Below are 22,614 nucleotides of genomic sequence, written 5' to 3'. Positions count from 1 at the left end.
GAATGAAAGAGGTGCCACGTACATAGGGTCACGTTCAATTGTTTTGATTGCCCTCCTTTGCTCAGCATTAGTCATGATCCGGCGGCCTTTTCTCTCCCATTGGAGTCGTAAGGCGTACCACAGCTGACGAGTGAACATCACAAGCGAGGGGTGCGTCAAGAAGTCCTAGGTCAAGTCTCTCATAGCTTCTAGCGAATGTAGTGAAGGTGTCGTCCAACTCCTTGATGCATGTCACTACGTCATTCCCGGAGGTCTCAGCGAAATCCTTGGCCACTGATAGGAAGGATCGTCTTTCGTACGAAGGTTTCAGACCTGCTGGTGGTGATGGAACAATTGGGATGGACAGTAGTGACTCCCTTGTAAGCATCGTTAATGGGACTGTGCACTTTGGATCATTTGGAAATGCTGCGGCGGGCTCCCGTGCCACAGGGAGCGTGCTGCAATTCATTTGAGCGGGCATGGGGGTGTGCACCTCCTCTGACCTAGAGGGTGTTGGATCATCCGGTTCGGGACACTGAAGGTCTCGGGTGTCCTTAACCATCACCGTTGCTGGTTTGACGTTCCTTGCGACTTGTGCTTTGCCTATGCCGGTCTGCTCAACTGGAGTGGGGTTGCCCATAGTTGACTCTTTTGGGTGTCTAACCTTAGGCACCCATATCTAGGGGTTGCCCTCATAGTATCCTTGCACTCGCAGGAGATCTTTCGGTATCCATCGTGGTGTGGCACTGCGCCTATGTCGATGACGCCTAGGCTGCCTCTTAGGCTGGATTGATAATTTTTGCATTTAGAAGCGTGTTTCTGTGGTCTACCAAGAGGCGGCACTCACCGTTTTGGCACCCATGTGTCCTGGGCTCCCTGGACATGTGGATGGCTTGGGTAGGTTTGCTTTTGGTGGTTGGAGTACGGGGTAATATATCCATACCCTTCTCCTTAGGCTTGGCTACGGGGGTCTCCATCGGTGGCTTTGCAGTTGTAGAAGGTGCAAGATGGCCCTTGCTGAAAGTAGTTACTATACGCACATTGCCCACGGTCAGGTGAATGCGGTCTAGGTTGTAGTCCACATTGTAGCTTGTCTGCTTTTTGAAAGTGCGCCCTAGTAGTGATTTATCACGGCCCCTTTAGTGTCTGGTAACACATAAAAGACGACTGGGATACTCCCAGACTCAATGGAGACAGCCGCTTGGCATTTTCCTAAGAGACGGTAAGTGTTGCTCCCAAAAGGGCTAAGTTTTGCATTCATGGGCTATAATTTAGGCTGACCAATGTGTGTCCAATGGTCATGTGTCAAGACATTACGGTCGGCCCCTTCGTTGATCAGGGCATCAAAAGAATATGTTTGTTCTACAGTGACCATGATTCGAAGGTAGGCGGGTGCCACTGCTTCTTCATCATGATCGGTTAGCTCAGTGATTGTGGCCACACAGACAGCGACGGGGGGTTTGCGCATCGGTGGTTCATACAACGGATGGGAAGGGGGATAGTACTTTTTCATGCAACTGCCATTGAAGAAGCCTATTCCTTCCCCCTCGAGCATCTCCAACTCGACATTGCCCGTTCTGCTAATTGCACGCACCCAGAAAGGCCCCAGCCCTCAAAATTTCATCTTCTGTTTGTGCCCTTTCACCAAATAGAGTAGTACGAGGTCCCCGTGATCAAAGTTGCGCTGGTTGACGTGCTTTTCATACCACAGCTTTCATCCTACCTTTTCATAGATTAGAGCGTGGGTGGCTAAAAGCTAAGTTTCTGTGAGACGCTCTAGCTCCTCTAAGCGGTTAGTCCAAGCCTCTCTTCCCTCCCAACGCTCCTGCACTGCTATTCTTAAGCTAGGGACAAAGAATTCTAGAGGTAGGATGGCCTCTGTCCCGTAGGTCAGCCTAAAGGGTGTTTTCCCGACAGCCGTCTTATAAGCCGTCCGATAAGCCCACAAGGCGGCCATCAGCTTATTATCCCAGTCTCTTCGTGATGTGGACACTACCTTAGTAAGCACGTTGACCAGGATTTTATTTGTGGATTCCACTTGGCCATTTGCGTGAGGGTAGTAGGGGGAGGACCTTCTATGAATGATTAAAAAGGTTGAGATCAAGTGGGATATCACTTCATTAATGAAGTGTGCACCTTGATCACTTACTAGTTCGATTGGACAATCAAACCGTGAAAAGACTTGTTCTCACAGGAACTTCGCAGTGGTCCTAGCGTTGTTCCTTCTGGTGGCTTGTGCCTCCACCCACTTTGTCAGGTAGTTTGTTGCCACAATGATGTAGCGCACCTGGGAGTATTGAGTTGCTAGACTGATAGGTCCGATGAAGTCAATGCCCCATTTTTCAAAGCGCTGTCGAGCTATTATGGGGGTTAACTCCATCTTATCTTTGCGCATGGGCATCTTAGTCCTTTAGCACTCATCGCAGTGTTTGACGAACTTAATGGCGTCGCGGAATAGGGTGGACCACTAGAGTTGGGATTGTAATACCTTACGGGTAGTCTGTCCCCACTAAAGTGCCCGCCAGCTATCCTGCCGTGCACCTCTCTCAATACATCATGCATCTCGTGCTCGCACATGCATCTACGTAGCAGCCCGTCCTGTCCCAACCTATAGAGTTGGCCAACAATTAGTTGGTATGGCCAGATTTTTAAGATAAGTCTCCTTAGCCTAGCTTTTTGAGAGCGGAGTTTTGAGCCCAGGATATGCCTAAAATTTGCCAAAAATTTTTGAATTTAGGGGAAAAATATGTAACATCGAAGGCGGCGGCTGCAGCTAGGACGATTTTAAGCACCAAGTGAAAGACGGCTTTTAAAAGGCGCTTGAGTGACACTTGTGGATTTTTGATAATTTTTTCGACTACAGTACGGTTTGTCAAGAGTTGCTAATCAGTGCGGGATGTCAAGTCGGACGTGGAGGATTTTTCAGAGCTCGAATCGGAGTCCGGACAAGACAGAGGCCAACAAATGGGCAAGATACGAAGAGGTGGACATTTGAGAGGACCAAAGGGGGGGTGCCCTTTGGAATTTTAACCCCCTCCCCCCCCAAACTTTATGAAAAAAAACGTGGATGAAAAAGATGAGCATGGCGGCAGCACACAGGCGCAAAATGCGCCATCATCCTCTCTTCTTATGATTGGGGGCTGAATGCAACCCATGCAACTGACAATGGCCGGCATCTTCTCCCTCTTTGCTGATCATTTCGCTGGTCTTCGTGCAAGGAATGGCTGTCCAGATGAAGAGAACAGATTCTAGTCTTTCTCTCTCCTTCCTCTCTCTCTTTTCTATGGGTTGTTCATGTGTATCATCTTGAAGAAGGAATCCGAGAAGGAGAATGAAGAGAATGGTGATGGAGATGCTAAAGATTGAAGTGCAGCATTGGATTGAGAGCAATGGAGGCTCCGTTTGCTGGTTATGCAGTCATTCAAGGCGTCTCAGGTTACGTAAAAACATGGTATGACCATTTTTATGAAGAAAATGAAGGATTTTTGATAGTTTATGATGATAATTATGTTCTTATTGGATGAAAATTTGTGAGTGCTGTTTGCATCATGATTAATTGCTATATATCAGAAAATCTTGATTTTGCAATGGTTTTCGTGCTCTAATTAATTCTCGCAAACCCGAAATGCGGTCTTTAAGTGGTAAAATGGTAGTTTTTCTGTTTCGGGTGGGTAAAAGATGTTCCCATGGGGGAAATATGGAAGATAAAATGAATGTTAGTATGCTGACGTGATTGGAACAAGAAAAACTAGAAAATAGTCTATTTTATTGCCAAATAATTAAGAAAATGGGAAAAATAAGAGAAAAATAGAAATACATCTTGGAAAAATAAGGAAAAATATAATGATTGTTTGTGGATGTATGGTAGTGGCGGAGCATGATGTTTAGCCTCATTTTTCCCTATCTCCTTATCAAAGTTTGTGATTTATTACTTTCTATACATCAAAACATGACAAAATGAACCTCTACACCTATGCAACGAAAGCAATACCTAAACGTAGGGGGTTGGGATGTTTGAATGGTGTGATTTGCGTGCTGATTGTTGCTGATTTTCTGATGCACATTATGTGATAGAGTTCGTGGTATGTTTATTAAGAGGATAGTAGCACGAGTGTTATCTCGGTGCTATCCTTTCATCGCCGCAATGGTTTAGTAAATGCATTATAAAGCCTGGTTGTATACCACGTGTTTCTGATTTAAAATCATGTTTGAGCACTTTAGAATCATTCACTTTGCATGTGCAAGTCGATCATGGTATCGGATTAAAATGCTTGAAAGCATAGCACCTGTTTTCAATGACAATGACCCACGCTGAGGGTGGCAAGGCATCCTAAGCCGTAGGATAGACGTTCATTTCTTGGGGGATTATTTGGTAAGGAAACATTGTATATCTTCTGGAGACATTTGAAATGAAAGAGTGGAGCTTGTTCGTTTGTTTTATATGTTGAGGAGCGCATCAAGGGGCTAATCCCTATGATGTAGGAGAGCTGCAGTGGGGCCGCGGTGTTTCTACCAAGAGGTTGTCTCTCATGTATGTGATTATCGTGGTATTTATTGCCAATGTGTATGGGTTCTCCCTCTGTGGAGTTTATAGAAAGGGAAACGTTGGACTACAAAACTATAAAAACTATAAACACATAGATTAGGCTTATGGATTAGGCTTTAGGGCAGTTTGTCCTTTAGCAGCAAATAGACGCTCCTGGCCCACGAGGCCATGAGGGTGTGTTTGTTTGTTAAGAACATGAGGTCTGGCTAGTGCCATAGCTAATGTCGGCTCATTTGAGGTCCCATCAGTGGTGCGTTTGCCAGGAGCTACCAACAAGTTGTGGTTCTCGAATCTAGGGTTTTTAGGGACCAAAAAGGTGGTTTATGTCCTCGAACAAGGTCCATCAAGTCGAAATACAAAAAGCAGAACGTGTTGAGAGGGCTAGACGGCGGTTGGAGATTGTAAGTCGCTATTCTCCTCAAAGGAGTAGCTTGATATGCATAAGAGGCAGTGGTCTTAGTAACCCAACTGTTGCACATAGTCCTTTAGGTGCAGGAGGAAGCGCAAGTTCTTCCTCTCTTCTATCAAGTCAACCCACTTCAAGTGGGGGTGTGATTCCATCAGTTCAAACTCCTATTGTCAATCCGATTGTCGTCATGGCACAACCCATTGCAATTCCTGCAAGGACGCCGGATCTGCCAGCTTTAGGAGTGCCTTTGCCCATTTTTAATGGGTTAGCCGAAGAAGATACGGAGTTTCACATTTGCAAATTCCAAAGACTAATGTTTAATTACTGCATCCATGATGAGGGACATCTCATGATGTTCTTTAACATGACATTAAAAGGAAGGGCTACAGTGTGGTATCATAGCATAGAGACTGGAGCCATAACCACAATCGATCAGTTTTATGTAGCTTTTCGAGGAGAATATGCCCCTGAAAGAGGTGGCCAATACTAGTTGCATGTGTTGAATGTAACACGCCAAGATCCCCATGAGAATGTGAAAGCCTACACCAAGAAGCTTAAGGAAGTGTTTCATAAGTTAGAAATTGACATTTCTATTCCACCCACCTGCCCAATTGCAATAATTCTTGCATGGATTGGATTTCAATATTCAAGTACAATTGAGCAGTGTGGCTTTGGCTGATATAGATACTGCCATCACGCGGGCAGAAGGAGTAGAGTCACGATTATAAACGGCCTACTCCTCTCGATTAAATCTTAATGCGAGTTTAGTACCTAGAGGCAATTTACCATTGATAAATGGAAGTCAAGGGATGCCTATGAATAGCCCTAATGGGAGAGGAAGCATGGTTCAAAATGTACCTTTGTTGCCAGCTCCTCCCAGTGTGACTATGCCTATGGCTAGTCAGTTGGCTCCACCAAATGTTGAAGGCCAAGTTTTGAACCCTAATGTTGTTTGTGTGAGTCAACAACCAATGCCCAATCAAATTTTTAGGCCAATGGAACGACGGATAGACGATCAAGGCTATGAGTCGAGTGCATCTAATGTCCTTGGCGAAGTTAAGGATATGATGAAGCACTACACTGACATGATTTCTGTACAATATCGGCAAATAGCTGTTGACATTAATTTCCTAAAGAAGCAATAGAATCTGATAGGGAGTCGACACCCTGAAGGGGGTGGTCTGTCAAGATTCAGCTGTAAGTGGTGTGGCGGACAACATTTCCCTAGAAACTGTCCAAATGTTAAATGTGATATTTGTGGAAAGTACGGCCACTTAGCCGCTACTTGTTGGAGTAAGACTATTTCCCTCCAACAAGGGAGTAAACAGCCAGGTTCAGTTAATCATAGAGTGCAAGGTAATAACCTCTAGTAAAATGATGGACCAAGACAAATATTGTAAAGGGGAAAGACCACTATAGAAGAGTTGCCACAAGGCAATGGAGTTAGCCTTATTGAGGATGTATGCATCAATGATGCTGAAACCTCTAACTTACGAGCCATGACAAGAGGCCAAAAGGCTAAAGAGGTTGATAAAGATAATGCAAAACCGGTCAAGGGAAACCCTAAGCAAGGGGACGCAATTCCTGAATCGTGGCATGGAAGGGGGACCTCTAAGGCCTATTGACAAAAAATTCGATCCTAAGAAGGATGAGGAAGTGCCAAGAAAGAAGGAAAAAGCTAAAAAAGAAGCACCAAACGGTCCCGAGACCAAAAGAAAGGATGGTGTGGCGAGAAAAGAGAGCTTTGGCTACCTATCATGATTTTGATTTAGCAAGTTCTCTTTGCGAAGTCAAACCAGATGTAAACCTCTTACATTTGATTAACTTATCTCTAGGAGTATGCAAGGAATTCAAGAAGATCCTGCGTATTGGATATATTGTAGAACCTTTGGGCATAGCACGAGTAGGGGAAGATTGGTTTGATCATGCTGAAAAGAATTTCCCTAGGGTTCCAGCATATGTGGATGGAATATTAATAGAGCATGCTATCGTAGACACTGGGTCCTCCGTCAATATCATGAGTTCAGAGTTGATGGAGAAGCTGGGTATGGGCATCCAAAAAGATAGCTCCACCCTTCTTAGAATGGTTGATGATAGTCTAAGGAAACCAGAAGGTTATGTTACTAAAGTCCATGTTACAATTGCAAGTGTAGAATGCTTCTTGGACTTTAGGGTGATAAGATTTGCAAAACGTCCTAGCTATCAAGTCCTGCTAGGTAGACCTTGGATCTTACGAACAGACTGTCAAGTCGATATACTCGCCGGCCGAGTGGTTCTAGGTAGAGGTGCTAATTGAGTAATAGTCAATGCTTACCCTGTCTCCTCAGAGTGAGAGAGCTCCTTTATCCTCTATTGAATTAGAAACAACAGATGATCCATCTAGTAGTGAGACATCATCCAGTGATGAATCTAAAGAGGGGTCCACTACAGAGGATATTTATCAGATAACTCTAAATGAGCTGATAGAGCCGCAAGATAGGATAAGAGACGCGGATGTGATTGAGTTAGACCTTGGCACGCCGAATGATTCGCGGCCAATTAAATTAGGTTCCATGCTCAGTCCAGCAGAAAGGGAGGACTATGTGTCCTTGATTCAAGAATTCCGCGATATCTTTGCTTGAAGTTATGACGAGCTGAGAGGCATTCCTCCCAACCTGACTGTTCATACTATTCCTGTAAAAGAAGACAGTCATCCTGTGCATCAGAAAGTAAGGCGTATGCCTTTTGAATTGAGGGACGGGCTGTTTGAGGAGTTACAGAAGTTACGAAAAGCTGGTTTAATCTTTCTTGTACAGCACACAGAATGGTGTACACCAGTTCTCATCAGGAAGAAGAAAAATAACCAGATCCGATTTTAGAGAGCTGAATAAGCAGACGGTTAAGGATTACTACCCATTGCCATTTATTGACCAGATTTTGGATCAATTAGCGAGTAGGGAAATATATTCGTTTATGGATTGTTTTGCGGGTTACAACCAGATGGCAATTGTAGAAGAGGACAAGTTGAAAACAACTTTTATTATGTCTTTGGTACTTTTGCGTAGCATGTGATGGCTTTTGGTTTGTACAATGCACCTAGATCATGGCAACGAACAGCAAACAAGACCTTTGGTGACATCTCCCCAGATGAGTTGAAAGTATTTATCGATGACCTGGGGCAACCACTGTAAGGGAAAGGATGTTGATTATTTTAAGAAAGTGCTTTGAGTGCTGTAGACAATTTTGTATCACTCTTAACCCACTGAAATGTGTCTTTGGAGTGCCTTATGGGCTATTGCTAGGCCATGTGGTCAGCTCAGTAGGAATCGGGCAACTGACCCTGAAAAGATCAAGGTTATGGTCACTATAGTCCACCACGCACTCCGAAAGAGGTAAATAGCTTTCTATCATCGATAGGGTACTATCGGAGGTTTATAAATGCCTTGGCAGAAAGGACGTTGCTACTATGAACTTATTATCCTTTAGCTATCTATTTGTATGGAGCAACCCTTGTAAGGTGGCTTTCGAGGATGTGAAACAGGAGCTAGTAAAAGCACCAGTTTTAAAAGCACCCAAAAGAGGTAATGTATTTTATATATTTTCAGCAGCCACCATGCATAGTATCAGCTGTTGTTTAGCCCAAATGTGGGAGGAAAAGTGGTATCATCCGATAGCTTTTGCTAGTCGAAAATTGGGCATATAAAAAATTAACTATACCTATAGGGAGAATTTATGCATTGTGATGGTCTTTGCGACTAAAAATTTCAGGCACTACATCCTCTATGAGAAGGTAGTGTTTTATACAAAGGCGGAAGGGATTAGATTGCTTATGAACAAGCTACAACCGCCTGAGCATCTCCCAAAGTGGTTAATCACTTTGCAGGAGTTCGATTATGAGATTAAGAGTACGCCACCAAGGTTGCAGGGGATTGTGGAATGCCTTGTGGATTTCAGGGAGCCGAAAGAGACTTTGGTTGAAGGAAGTGATATTGAAGAAATGTTTAAAATTTATACAGCTTCTATCCCATCTTGATATGTTGCTATCACGCATTATCAATAGGAGAGACTGGAGCTGATTTTTCAAAATTTGAAAAGAGGAAAATCAAACAACATGCTTTGAAGTTTTCCTTGATCGTAGAAACACTATATCAGCAGGGTGTTGATAATATCTATCACTGATGTGTGATGCCTGACGAGGGTATGGGCTGTTCATGTGTACCATCTTTAAGAAGGAATCCGGGAAGGAGAATGAAGAGAATGGTGATGGAGATGCTGAAGATTGAAGTGCAGCATTGGATTGAGAGCAATGGAGGCTCCGTTTGCTGGTTATGCAGTCATTCAAGGCGTCTCGGTTACGTAAAAACACGATATGACCATTTTTATGAAGAAAATGAAGGAGTTTTGATAGTTTATGATGATAATTATGTTCTTATTGGATGAAAATTTGTGTGAGTGCTATTTGCATCATGATTAATTGTTGTTTATAAAAAAATCTTGATTTTGCAATGGTTTACATGCTCTAATTAATTCCCGAAATGCGATCTTTAAGTGGTAAAATGGTAGTTTTTCCGTTTTGGGTGGGTAAAAGATGTTTCCATGGGAGGAATATAGAAGATAAATTGAATGTTAGTATGTTGAAGTGATTGGAACAAGAAAAACAAAAAAATAGTCTATTTTATTGCCAAATAAATTAAGAAAATAGAAAAAATAAGGGAAAAAATAGAAATACGTCTTGGAAAAATAAGGAAAAATATAATGATTGTTTGTGGATGTATGGTAGTGGTGGAGCATGAGGTTTAGCCTCAGTTTGCCCTATATCCTTGTCAATGTTTGTGATTTATCTTTTTCTATACATCAAAACATGACAAAATGAACCTCTACACCTATGCAACGAAAGCAATACCTAAACGTAGGGGGTTGGGATGTTTGAATGGTGTGATTTGCATGCTGATTGTTGCTGATTTTCTTATGCACATCATGTCATAGAGTTTGTGGTATGTTTACTAAGAGGATAGTAGCACGAGTGTTATCTCGGTGCTATCCTTTCATCGTCACAACGGGTTAGTAAATGCATTATAAAGCCTGGTTGTACACCACGTGTTTCTGATTTAAAATCATGTTTGAGCACTTTAGAATCATTCACTTTGCATGTGCAAGTCGATCATGGTATCGGATTAAAATGCTTGGATGCATAGCACTTGTTTTCAATGACAATGACCCACGCTAAGGGTGGAAAGGCATCCTAAGCCGTAGGATAGACGTTCGTTTCTCGGGGGATTATTTGGTAAGGAAACATGGTATATCTCCTGGAGACGTTTGAAATGAAAGAGTGGAGCTTGTTCATTTGTTTTATATGTTGAGCAGCGCATCAAGGGGCTAATCCGTGCGATGTAGGAGAGCTGCAGTGGTGCTGTGGTGTTTCTACCGAGAGGTTGCCTCCCATGTATGTGATTATCGTGGTATTTATTGCCAATGTGTATGGGTTCTCCCTCTGTGGAGTTTATAGAAAGGGAAACGTTGGACTACAAAACTATAAAAACTATAAACGCATAGATTAGGCTTATAGATTAGGCTTTAGGGTTGTTCGTCCTTTAGCAGCAAATAGATGCTCCTAGCCCGCGAGGCCATGAGGGTGTGTTTGTCTGTTATGAGCATGAGGTCCCGGCTAGTGCCATAGCCAATGTCGGCCTATTTGAGGTCCCATCACTTTCTCAATAGGTCTCTCTGGGAGGCCGTTTTCTAACACTTGGACAACATCGTCTGCCCAGTAAGGCATCAAATCAGCTCTAAACAAGTCCCCTTCTCTCGATAGGCCAAAGAGGTGCACGTCCGGTAAACCATCAAGGATGCCTTGGCCAATAGCTTCCCCTGTGGGTATGCGGGACATGTGATCCACTATGTAGTGCTACTTCTCTTTATGCACAATCACTGAGAAATCAAACTCCAGTAGGAGGAGTAACCACCTTGCTATGCGACCCGTGGCGCATGGATTGTTCGTGAGATACAGCAGGGCTTGATGGTCTACGTAAAAGATGAAGGGTGTGGCCAGCAGGTAATGCCTAAATTTCTTTACAGAGAACACCATGGCTAGCCCTTCCCTTTTTGTAGTGGAGTAGTTCATTTCTGTTTTGGTGAGCTACCTACTAGCAAAGCTCATGGGGTAATCAAGACCATGCTCATCAGGCTAGCATAGAATGGCTCCGATAGTAAATTTGGAGGCATCTATGTGTACATGGAATGCTACACTCAAGTCTGGGGCTCGCAAGATTGGTGCAGTGGTGAGAGCCTTCTTTAATTATTCATACGCGCGTTGGTATTCCTCAGTCCACTCAAATACAATCAACAACTTGTACAATGGTCTAGCAATCAGTGCGTAGTTTAGTACAAAGCGTCGGTAGTATCCTGTGTGGCCTAAGAAACACTTGACGCCCTTGTAATTGGTGGGCGGTGGGAGGTCGATAATGGCCCTGACTTATGAGAAGTCAGTGGCAATGCCATTCCGTGACACTACATGCCCTAGGATGCATCTGTGCTTCACCCAGAACTGGCACTTCAAGGGGTTCAGCGAGAGTTTGTATGGTCGATATCGTTCGAAGATGGCTCCCAGCCTCTCTAAGTGTTCAGCCCAACTGGAGTGTATGCATAGATTGTCTACAAACACCTCTAGCTCACATCGCAGCATATCCTTGACGATCGTGCACATTAATCATTGGAAGGTTGCAGGAGCATTCATTAGCCCAAAGGGCATAACAATATAGGAAAAGACACCCCACTCCGTGGCGAAGGCAGTCTTGTGCCTGTCGTCAGGATGCACTTGCACTTGATTGTAGCATGAGAATCCATCTAGAAAGTTGTAAGCTTCTTTGCCTGCTACTCTCTCTAGCATGTGCTCGGTATATGGCAAAGGGTATTTGTCTCTCTTCGTAGCGGCATTCACCTTCTTGTAATTCATGCACATTCAAATCTTGCCATTCTTTTTCATAACAATCACTATGGGCGATACCCAATCTGTGTGCTCGATCTCATATATAAATCCCACCTTCATGAGTTTATCGATCTCTTCCTTCACCGCATGAGTGTGTTTGGGATTCATAGGATAAGGTCGCTACTTTGTTGGCACTGCTTCCGGGACCATGTGAATGTTATGGGTCACAACCCTAGGATCGACTCTTCTCACGTAGGGTGGAGTTACTAGCCAAGGCCTTGTAGAGTTCCTCGCTACGGATTCCATTTATGAACACTGTAGACACAACCTTTTCGTTAGGTCGTTCATTGGCCGGGATCCTCTTGAAGAGGCTACATACATGTGTGACGTAGTCTCTTACGTCCTCCTTTTCTCTCTGACTGACATTCATCAAGCGGATGATGAGGTTGTTGAAGTATCCTGCCTCAAAGAACCTCTTGATAAAGTGGTCCTTAAGATAGGAAAAGTTCTCACCCTCGGCTGCATCCAGGCTAGTGTACCACACCCTCCCCTTGTCACCTAAGCACAGCCCAAAAGCTTGGGAGCGTTGTGCAGGGTCTATGAGGCTGTTTGCTTGACAAACTTGTTCGGAACTACTCCACAAAGCTATATGGGTCATTGCTAGGTTCATACTTGTCCAGTTGTTTCGCCACTATAGGGATCCTAGATTGCCCCTTTGCCCCTTGTGTGGCCCCTAATCCTGAGAGTAAGGTTGTGGCTAAGGCTGTCGGGCCCTGCTCAGCAGACGTGTTGTCCATGAGCCGCCTGGCTACAAGTTCACTTAATGACAAGTCAGCCTGCACTGCTCGCTCTCTCTCTGCATTTGGACCTGCCTTTGCTGCTCCAGCCAGAGGTAGCACGCGCTGGGCCTCATACATATCCACGTCTTGTTGGAGTTTCCTAGTCTTTTGCTCGTCGTTATAGGTGATCATGCTCTCTAGCGCCCTTCTGATTGCCTTTCGTTCCTCTTCTAGGGTCGCTACCACTTGCTGTACTGGCCTACCTTGAACTACCATCCTTGCCAGCAAGTCATACTCGTTGACTAACTCCTACACCATGACTGGGAATTCTCTCAAGTCCAGTCGGCTTGGTCCGCCTTGAGATCCTGACATTGCTTCCACTTCCCATTTCACTAGGTCGTTGATCAACTTGAGTAGCTCTGGTAGCGTCTGATTCTCTATGTTGTGGTCCTCCGGATCTTCGTATCCTCTTAGGGCCCTACAGATGGAGTTTCCTAGTAGCCCGCTATGCTTTGGGATCCTCTCCTAATAGTGGGTTCCTTCATATTATTATGTTTCCTATTAAGCTCCTTGTTACTAGAAACCGTCATTAATCTTATCCACAACTTGTGCTTTGTGCTTTCTAGTGCTCAGTGTGGAAGCAGGCTTTTCCCTTCCTTGTAGTGCACCCTAGGTGATGAAATCAGAAGGTGAGGTGAGGATGCACTAAATGCCTCATGCAGACTCCACCCCACTGCCTACGGTTGTGGCCTGATGTGGCTTTTGGTGCAAGTCCTGGCCAATCTAAAGTCTTACAGAAAGACCTTGTTGCATTCCCTATCCTACTTCTGTTGAGATATCGAGCTCCACTCGTGATACGCCAGGGTGACCGTTGTGTATTTATGTCACTGACTTGTCACTTGCAGACGCAGTTGGTACACCGCCCATGAATAATAGCTACATGATAGCTATCCTTATCTATTCTAGTTCGTGGCTCAGTTAGTATGCCACCTTAGTTAGTTGAGTTTGGTTTGAGACCCATATATAGGGTTCTTCTATTTCTTTGTATGAGAGTTCTTTTTGGCTTACACAACTAAGAAGAGGAAACAGTTTTCAGCCTCCACCTTTGTGTGTATTCCCCCATTGTGCAAGCAAGAAAGCTACAAGTGAGACTCCTTTCTTCTCTCCCACAATCTTGACATGGTATCAGAGCCTTGTTCGTGGTAAGGAGCTCAAGAAAGCAAGCCAAGCTCGCGGTGGTCTGGTAAGAGGAGCAGTGTTGCTTTCATTTTCTGTTTTGGGAGCAGATCTCTGCACGTAGCACAGCCGAAAATTGCAGGAGTGCATTGTCTCAGGTTGAGACGCCCTTCGCGGTGAAGCAAGAGGGCAGTATATGCTACGGGATAGGGCTTTAGCCCCCGGCGACCTTGTTTTTTTTATTTGAGGCCATTTCGGGGCCTGTTTTGGAGACGGAAGTTTTTTGCACGCACTCAGGAAAAGGCCCTGTTTTATGCTGTGCGACCACTGTTCTATAGGTCGGTGAAAAATTATTGTAGAAATTGCATCGTATGCTTGTGCGCAGAGACATTGGGAGTTTCAGAATCATCCTTGGTTCCTGTTTATGCAAAATCGTCACTAGGAAGTGACTGTGTGGTCAAATACCACTTTCGCCAGTTTTGCAGATTTGCCCTTGTGAGGGTGAAGCTGAGTTTTTGCAGTGATAGAATTTTTCGCAGTGTTCTGTAATGGCGTCTGATTCTCTTTCACAGATTGTAACTGAAAAGCTTGACAAGAACAACTTCCAGGCATGGAAGTTTAGAATGACGAATTTCCTTATGGGAAAAGGATATTGGGAATTTGTTACAAGAAATGAAGAAGAACCAGTTCTTCCTGATGTTCCCAGTCAACAGCAAATGCAGGCATTCAAAGCATGGCATGAGAGAGCCAGGAAAGTTATGTACTGGCTGTCTATCAGCATTTCAGACTCTATGATTGTGCATATTCAGGATGCAAGTACGCCAAAGGAGGCATGGGATACTCTGTCAAAGATGTATAGCACAAATACGCAAGCCAGGAAAATGCAGCTCAAGCAAGAGTTGCACAATGTGCAAAGAGAAAATATGAGCATCAATGACTACCACATGAAGGTGAAGAAGATTGCAGATGCACTTGCTTCCATTGGGTCGCCAGTGGAAGATGATGATTTAGTTTCTGTGACCTTGAATGGTCTAGGAAAGGATTATGCACAGTTTCGGACATCCATTTCAGTTCGTGAAAGATTTCCTGATTTTGAGGAGTTGATTGCTCTTCTAATTTCTGAGGAGCAGAGAAATGGTGGTGCATCTTCTTCAGGAGGAACTTCAAAAGAAATTGTCTTCTACTCAAATGCTAGAAGAGGTAGAGGCAGAGGTAGAGGAGGCCGATTTGGAGGCCGTGGTAGAAATCAGAATATGCAGCAAACTCAAGAAAACCAGTCCTATGGAGGAGGACGTGGTAACTCTAGAGGCAGGGGGAGCCAAAGAGGTCGTGGTGGATGGCAAAGAGGCCAAAATGCAAACAGTAATGTTGAATGCTACTATTGTGGTAAAATGGGTCATATGGCTAAAGACTGCTATAAAAAGCAGAATGACATCATGAATGGAAAACTGCAACAAGGAAATTATGCATCTTCTAGTAGACAGGGTGATGACAGAAATGAGCATTTGTTTATGGTGCAGCACATGAACAATTCTGTGACAAGTACAGAAGAAAGCAACGATGTGTGGTATGTTGACTCAGGTGCATCAAACCACATGACAGGTCATGCAGAATGGATGGAGGATGCAAGGAAAATGGAAAAACCAGGATTTGTGGAGACTGGTGATGATACTGCACATCCGATTGTGCAGATTGGAAAAATTCCTTTGTCTATGCAGGATGGAAAAAAGAAATACCTGTCCGATGTATTTCATGTCCCGAATATCACCAAGAATCTGGTTTCTGTTGGTCAAATGGTTGAACAGGGCTTGCAGGTCAGATTTAATCCTCATGAATGCTTTGTTGAGGATATGAAAAATAAAGGTCGCTTGATAGCAAAAGGAAAGAAGAAGGGCAGAATGTTTACGTTGGATGCACATGTCTGAATTGAGTGCAGCAATGTTTGCACATGGGACCGGTGTAGTTGCAGATATTGATATCTGGCATAAACGCACTGGTCATGTTAATGTACAGCGACTTAAATCAATGCAGGCCCAAAATATTGTTGCAGGATTGCCTAGATTCAAGGTTGCAGAAATGCATAAGGTATGTGAAGCCTGTCAGTTTGGAAAACAGGCAAGGAAACCATTTCCTAGACATGTTCAAGAGAGTAAGAAGCCATTGGAATTAATCCACTCTGATGTGTGGACTACTAAAGCTGCATCTCTTGGAGGCTGTCATTATTTTGTCGCTTTTATTGATGACTATAGCAGAAAAGTTTGGGTGTATTTTATGAAAAAGAAAAGTGAAGTTTTTGGGCATTTCAAAACTCTTAAAGCTATGGTTGAAAAAGAAACAGGCCTGCAGATAAAATGCCTAAGGTCAGATGGAGGGGGAGAGTACCTCTCAAATGAGTTTGCAAGGTTCCTGCAGGAGCATGGCATAAAGCAGCAATATTCATGCAGTCATACCCCACAGCAAAATGGAATTGCAGAAAGAAAAAACAGACATATTGGAGAGGTGTCTCGTGCCATGCTCAATGAAAAAGACCTGCCAGATTTTTATTGGGCTGAAGCAGTTGCTACAGCAGTCTATATAATGAACAGGACTCCCACTGCAGCAATACATGGAATGACTCCAGAGGAGAGGTATACTGGTAGGAAACCAGATATTTCTCATTTGAAAATTTTTGGTTGCATTGCCTATGTACATGTGCCAGATGAGTTGAGATCCAAGTTGGATCCAAAAGCTGAGAAGTGCATCTTTATTGGTTACTCTCTGCAGCAAAAAGGATATAGATGCTATAACCCTTCTACTCGTAAGTTTACAGTGAGCAGAGATGTTGTTTTTGATGAGATGAGTAGCTGGTATAAACCAGTAAATGTGATTGATGATATAGATGCACAAAATGGTAATGCTGCACAGAATTCACAGCAGCAGTCACAAAATATTAGTGGACCTGGAGCGTCCTCTAGTAGTGGTTCACATTCTTCGCCATGGACAGGCAGATTGAGATCAGGAGAATCTTCTCAAAGTAATGCAGATAGTGGTATGCAGGTATCACGAAAAGGAAAAGAGAAGGTTGATCAGCCCATGTTTGATGTGAATGCAGGTCACTCTTATGTGGATGGTGAATCCAGTGGCTCAGAACAGAGCATTGATGATGAGTTGGGTATTCCTTCTATTGTTACACCTGGAGTAAGGAAGACCAGGGATGTTTTGAGAGCACCTGGGAGTGAACATACTTTGCGCAGGTCTACGAGAGCTAGGTATCCTGTGGATAGGCTGAAATATGATGGATTTACAGCCATTCACTATGCATATATGGTTAAAGTGATACAGGAACAAGAACCCACTTCTTTTGAGGAAGCCATGGGAAAAGAAAAATGGGAGAAAGCCATGGATGAAGAGATGGATGCCTTGGAAGCAAATGCTACATGGGAATTGGTACCTTTGCCTAAAGGTAAGAATGCAATTGGCTGTAAGTGGGTTTATAAGGTGAAGCACAATGCAGATGGTTCTGTGAACAGATACAAGGCAAGATTAGTAGTCAAGGGGTATGCACAAACATATGGCATTGACTATGAAGAAACATTCAGTCTGGTTGCAAGGATGGCAACCGTAAGAGCAGTCATTGCTATGGCTGCATCAAAGGGATGGTCTTTACATCAGATGGATGTAAAGAATGCCTTCTTGCATGGTGATTTGCAAGAAGAGGTCTATATGGAGTAGCCACCAGGTTATGTGCATGCTGTTCATCCTGAGTTTGTTTGCAGGTTGAAGAAAGCTTTGTATGGCTTGAAGCAAGCACCTAGAGCATGGTCTGACAAGATAGGGCAGTATCTTGTCACTATTGGCTTTCAGATTTCCAAGGCAGATTTCTCACTTTATGTGAGAAAAACAGAGAAAGGTATTATGCTACTTGTCATTTATGTTGATGATTTGATTATGACAGGTGACAGTGATGAAGATATCCTTCATGTGAAAATGCTATTGAAGCAGAAGTTTGAGATGAAGGATTTGGGAGAGCTGCGTTATTTCTTGGGCATTGAGGTGATTAGATCACCAAGTGGGATACAGCTCTTGCAGAGGCAGTATGGATTGGACATGCTGTCCAAATATGGGATGACAGGCTGTAAGCCTATTTCAGTTCCTTTGGAGCAGAATGTGAAGCTAAGCGCAGATGCAGGTGAGCTTTTGGAAGACCCTACTATGTACAGATGCATAGTAGGAAGTTTGATTTATATGACTATTACCAGGCCAGATTTGAGCTATGCTGTCGGATTGGTAAGTCAGTTTATGCAGGCTCCAAGGAAACCACATTTGGATGCGGCTAGACGCATACTCAGGTATGTGAAGTCCACATTGCAGTATGGGCTATTTTATGAGACTGGGGTTCAGATACAGTTGCATGGATACACTGATGCTGATTGGGCTGGTAGCATTTCTGATAGATGATCTACCAGTGGATATGTATTCTCTTTTGGGAGTGCTGCAGTCACTTGGAGCAGCAAGAAACAGCCTACAGTTGCCTTGTCGAGCACAGAGGCTGAGTACAGGGGTGCAGCAATGGCTGCATGTGAGGTAGCTTGGTTGCATAAGCTACTTTATGATATGCATCAGCCTACAGATGGGCCAGTTGTCATTTATTGTGACAACATGAGTAGTATACACTTGGCAAATAACCCAGTCTATCATGCTAGAACAAAGCACATTGAGGTACATTATCACTATATGCGGGAGAGGGTTTTACTAGGTCTTATTGATCTAGTTTATGTCAGCACAGAGGATCAGGTAGCTGACATATTTACGAAGGCATTGGGCGCAGAGAAGCTGCGCAAGTTCAGAGACCTGCTTGGTGTGCAGGAATTGGGATTGAGCTCGAGGGGGAGTGTTGAGATATCGAGCTCCACTCGTGATACGCCAGGGTGACCGTTGTGTATTTATGTCACCGACTTGTCAGTTGCAGACGCGGTTGGTACACCGCCCATGAATAATAGCTACATGATAGCTATCCTTATCTATTCTAGTTCGTGGCTCAGTTACTATGCCACCTTAGTTAGTTGAGTTTGGTTTGAGACCCATATATAGGGTTCTTCTATTTCTTTGTAAGAGAGTTCTTTTGTCTTACACAACTAAGAAGAGGAAAACTGTTTTCAGCCTCCACCCTTGTGTGTCTTCCCCCATTGTGCAAGCAAGAAAGCTACAAGTGAGACTCCTTCCTTCTCTCCCACAATCTTGACAACTTCAGGGTTTGTTAGTTGGTTGGCTGGTCACCGAACGTCACGTCCGCCCGGTGTCTAGCTATTCGGGGTGAATCTTCGATCACCTTGTCTAGTCTCCAGATTTCAAGATTAAACTGGGTCCCTGGGAGATCAGAGACGTGACCAGGGTACCTAGGACTGTGGCCTAGGTGAACCACCTACTATTCAAGCTCTGGTGCGTTGATCCGATTCTGGGAATCGAACGGTGGGCGGGTCCAATCTTACTCTAGTCCGGCTTCCCTTAGTCGGACGGGGATGGTCCGACCACTGCAATGGGTCGAGTGGCTCAAGTCTGGGACTCAGACACATGGCCCGACTTGGTGGGCTGGTCCGATTATAGGAGTCGGATTCAACTGGTCCGACTCTCAAAATCGAATGGTCTGACTCTCAAAATTGGACTGTTTGATTTTGGGAATTGGACAGACTGGTCCGATGGCGCGGCTGACGGCCCACAAGTTGCTCACGGCACCTTTAGGTCAATGCCTACTCTATCAAATCGTGCCGCACTTTCCAAATCAATGGAGCAACAGAGGGAAACGTCTGGCATACCTCGAAGTGATGGCGCGTTCGATCGGTCAGCACTTCACGATCTCCCGCAGCTCTCTCCTTCTCTCGCTCTCTCCCGAGCTCTTAGGCTCACAGTCTTCTTAGAAAATAGGGTGTCAAATGTGGGTACCCTGGTCTGCTAGGCCCCTTATTACCTCCCTCAGTCTGTTGTAGACTCAGAGACTAATCTCATACACTCCACCAGCCAGATGTCTGAATCTGCACCCCAACTTCCCTGTCTCTAGTAGCAGTAGAACCCTTTTGTTCCCTTCTTTTTCCTATCTTACCCTTAACCTATTGCAATAGAAATCAAAAATAGAAATAAAGATAGATGGTCCTACTCTAACATCCAGCAGCAAATCAAAATACTTACTTGCTCCAGGGATTAAAACCTCCTAATCCTCCTAACTATCTCGAGCACCGGTTTAGGCTGCAAACCCTACTGCCATGCTTGATCTGATACACGTGGTGCTCAAGGCTCGATTCCATCAGTCCCGGAAATGGAACCAAAATTTAGGGGAGCTGCGGAGCTCTACCTCGAGACCTAGAGACCGCTTATTAATCAAGCGTTTCAAGCCGAGTGGCCATGGCTACCTCTCACATAGTCGACGTGCAATGCCTACCTTGCAGGTGTAGTGAGCTTACCTTGATGCTCGATCGAGTTCCCTCCTCTTTCTCACACTTCGGTAGCTCCACGATCCTTGTGGCAAGTTCAAGCAACCTCAATCCCTCTCCATCAAGCTCCATCCTCCATAGCTGCAAGAGACGAGAGAAGAGAAGAAGGGAAGGAAAGATAAAGAGAGAAGATGGGGAGCTTCTTCTCCACGATCCCTCACTCTCACACACTCACTCCCTCACTCCCTCACACTCCCTCAATCCCTCACTCAAGCACAAGCAAGAAGGTAAGAAGCAAGAGAAGAGGAAGAAGAAGCTTTAGCCACACCCAAGAATAAACTTCTCATTCACTTTTGAACTTTATATACATGCCCTACTTTTTGGGCAGTCATCCCCACTTTTTACATGGCCGGCCATTAGCCTAGGCCCTCTTTTCCTATTTCCCACCATTCTAACTTATCCCGTTCCCACTAATGCATAAAATTTGCACAAGAGTGAGCCCGATGCTCTTTTTACAAGGATTTGGGAGCACCTTCATATTTAATGGCGCACTTTTACTCTTTTCGTTTCTCAAGGCTACACCGTCATTCAGATTTTCAGAGTCTGACCTCCATCCAGGACGCCTTTTCCTTGCTTTGTCCTGTGCCTTCTTGGTTGTCTCTTCCATTTTTCCTGCACTTCTACTCCATGTTTTGTTCCTCTATGCTGCGGTAAACAACACCCCCCATTCTGTTACAAAAGAAGTTTTATCCCTGTCTTTCTCTACCATGAGGATCTTATTATATCAACTGAACCCATCAAGAAAACTATACATTTGATGTCTTGCAACTACATCTAACAAAGTGTCTTGAAAAGGTAAAGGAAAAGGATCTGTAATAGTGGCTGCATTCAACTCCTGTAGTCCACACAAATTCTCAGTTTACCATTCTTCTTAGGTACCACCACAATGGGTGATAGCCATGTCACCTTCTCCAAAGGATATATGAAGCCAACTTTCAGTAATTTGTCCAATTTCTCCTTTACAGCTTTAGCATAATTTGGGTTCATCCTATACCTTTGTGAGATAACAGGAAATGCATCCTTCTTAAGATTGATCCTATGCATACAAAACTCAGGATCTACCCCCTTCATATCAGTATAGCTCCAAGCAAAAATATCCCTAAATTCCTGTAAAAGTACTCCCAAATCTATTTTAAATTGTCCTATTGCATGAACACTAACCTTGACCATCTGAGGATTCTGATCAGTACCCAAATGTAGATCTTGCAGGTCATCTTCCTGTACTCTTGTTGTCCTAGCCATGTGTTCTTCAAAGGCTTTCTCTGCTTGAATAATCTGCTAGATATGCATTTTCTCCTCTTGTTTTGTTAATTTCCTGTGAATATCCTCTTCCTCAAGAGTTTCCTGGACAGCCCCACTTTGTCGTGGTACAACATCAACAACTTTCTTCTCCTTGAACTATTCTAAAATTCTGACAACATCAATGTCAAAAACAGGTACCACTGATTCATTCACTTTGAGGAAAGCATCCTCCTCATCATCATCCACTTCTTGGACCATATTCAGACCCTGTGCATACAATGCTCTAGCTTCTTTGGGCAAGGTTGCAGTTGGTATCATATTCATATGTACCTTCTTCTTTCCCTTCCTTATTGTTATCTGTGTTGCCCCCAATCTTGCCTGACTTTAGCCTGCTTTAGCCATGGCCTTCCCAACAGAATGGGGTATGGACTGTCCCCTTCATCCATTTTGAGTACCACAAAATTAACAGGAAAAGTTAAGCCTGAAACCATGATATGCTGGTTCTTGAGTATTCTCAAAGGCTAGATCCTTCTCTGAACTGCCATTTTCAACTGAAAGGGTGCTTCTTCTAAATTAGGTAGCTTCAGTTTTGAATATAAAAAGTCAGGTAAAATGTTAACACCTGAACCTCCATCTAGCAATGCTCCAGGGATTTCGTGTTCTTGAAAAAACACATTAATTTTTGTCACCTTATAGTCCACATCCTCACGTTCAACTTGGCAAGCTTCAGGATCATACTGATGTTCTTCTTCATAACTAAAACTCTTCAACACATGTCTTTTAAATTCAGGAACTAGACTCAGAATTTGGTCCATTGTCACAGTAGTATTCCTCAGCACTCCTCTGTCAATGCTACTTCCTTTGTCTCTTGTTGATATATTTCCTTCTGTATTGTCAGTGGTATTTCATGTAATGGTTGCTTTATCTATTTTCCAACAGAGTGTGTTTTCTGAATTCTTTGAATCTCCTTCATACATCCCTGTCTTACTTGTCTTTGCTTATCCCAAAATTGAGGATTTTTCATTTCTTTATGAGAAATAATAGGATCAAATAAATACTGTGCTCCAGATCTGGTGATGACCAGCACAGGTGTTGACTTGTCCGAAATCTCCTAT

Source organism: Lygodium microphyllum, chromosome 13 (genome assembly GCF_053477565.2).
Source record: "Lygodium microphyllum isolate KBCC chromosome 13, Lygodium_microphyllum_v1.1.10, whole genome shotgun sequence".
Classification (NCBI taxonomy): domain Eukaryota; kingdom Viridiplantae; phylum Streptophyta; class Polypodiopsida; order Schizaeales; family Lygodiaceae; genus Lygodium; species Lygodium microphyllum.
Note: the sequence above shows the minus strand (reverse complement) of the source record.